The 1,815-nt window shown below is 40.3% G+C and overlaps 1 non-coding gene across 1 annotated transcript; it reads left to right on the forward strand.

Annotated features, from left to right (window-relative positions):
• The first annotated feature begins 1,132 nt into the window (after window positions 1-1,132).
• LOC140858893 (small nucleolar RNA R71) lies at window positions 1,133-1,238 on the forward strand. Its single transcript, XR_012142297.1, has one exon. It is a non-coding gene; the product is annotated as a small nucleolar RNA R71 (small nucleolar RNA).
• The last annotated feature ends 577 nt before the right edge of the window (window positions 1,239-1,815 follow it).

Genomic DNA, 1,815 nt, shown 5'->3' on the forward strand with positions numbered 1-1,815 from the left:
GTCTAGAAGGGAAAGATTAATTTGGACTTGCTTAAACAATTCCAACATCTCGTCGAGTCTTCCTCCCTTCTTATCTGTAGGAATAGGGGCTTTCAGGGCATCCGAAAATGGGGCTTTAGGCAAGTAAGATGATTTCGATGCAGTTGGTTTATTCTCTATTTTAAGGTCCTCCTTGTTCTTGGGTGATTTGGCTTCAGTTAGAGGTTTAAGGTCGGTCTCATTGGTTTTACTAGTGTGTTCAATGACCTTCCCACTTCTCAGAGTCATGATTGATTTGGCATGTTCAGAAAAAGCTTCTGGAGTATTAGAGCTCTCAATCACAAATTGCCCTCTTGGGTTGCTCTCGGGTTGGCTAGGTAATTTTCCTTCTTTCCTCCTACTGAATGCAATCGCTAGTTGACCTATTTGGGTCTCTAGCTTAGCAATGGATTGTGTGTGGGAGTTAAGGGTCTGAGTGTTGACTTCTAATCGTTCTAGTGCTTTCAAAACTTTTTCCTCAAAAGCTGAGCTGTGACCAGTAGTAGACGGTTGAGGAGCATTTTGAAATTGATGGTATGGTCCATGCCTATTTGTTGGGTCCTGATATTGAGGTCGAGGTGTGGCAGGGCCAACCACTGGTTGTGGTCTCCAGAAAAAATTTCGATGGTTTCTCCAGTCGGGGTTATAAGTGTTCGAATAAGGATTGTTTCCTGGTTTGCGAGCTTGTTGGACTTGAGCTTGCTGAACCTGCTCGTGCACAAACTCAAGAAATTGAGGTGCGGCTGGGCATTCACTAACAAAATAGTTCGGACTTACACACAATGCACAAACTTCTTGGATTGAGTTAGGTGGAATCGGGGATTGTCCAGTATTTAGAAGACGGTCTAATTTTTGGGACAGTTCATCTACCTTACTATGGATATCCATGATGTTTCCAATCTGATAAATTCCACTTCTTTTTTGTTGAAGCATGGGTTGTTCTCTAGAGGTGGCAGACATATGATGTAGGAAATTCTCACTAAGTGTTTCAAAGAGCTGCCAGGCTTCATCCTCACTCTTTAGCATGAATGTCCCATCACATGATGCATCAACTATTTGTCGGTGTTTCTCCGATAGACCATCATAAAAATACTGACAAAGTTGCCATTTAGGGACAGCATGGTGTGGACATTTACGAATGAGGTCCCTTAACCTTTCCCATGTCTCATGAAAAAGTTCGCCCTCCAATTGGAAAAAACTAGTGATAGCTTTTCTAATTTGATTTACTTTTCCAATTGAAAAGTATTTCTTGAGAAATTCTCTCTGAAGATGATCCCAAGTTGAAATGGTTATAGAGTCTAAGGAGTTTAACCAATGCTTGGCTTTGTCCTTAAGTGAGAAAGGGAATAGTTTCAACCTAAGGGCATCATCGGAGAAATTTTGGATTTTTACTGTGGAACAAATTTCAAGAAATTCATCCAAGTGTTTGTATGGGTCCTCGTTACTAAGTCCATAGAATGATGGCAACATTTGAATAATGCTAGACTTAATCTCATATTGGGTAGCTTCTACTGGAGGTGCTTGAATGCATGGAGAGTAGGTATACGAGGATGGAGTGAAATATTCTCTCAATGAGCGTGGAAGATTAGCCTCACCAGGTGCAGCCATGTTTCTAATTCAGATAGTCCTAAGAGTCTTTTCTAATTCTTTGTCTAATAGTTGCAAGTTGGATTTTAGTGATCGTCAACCTAACATACAACTAAAAGGTCTATATAAGACTATCCTAGTCTATTAAGGATTATTTTTTTTTTAAGAGGAGAAGAGAAGAGAGAAAAGAGTTCTAAAGAAGAGATCCTA

This window comes from Elaeis guineensis, chromosome 6 (assembly GCF_000442705.2).
Source record: "Elaeis guineensis isolate ETL-2024a chromosome 6, EG11, whole genome shotgun sequence".
NCBI lineage: Eukaryota > Viridiplantae > Streptophyta > Magnoliopsida > Arecales > Arecaceae > Elaeis > Elaeis guineensis.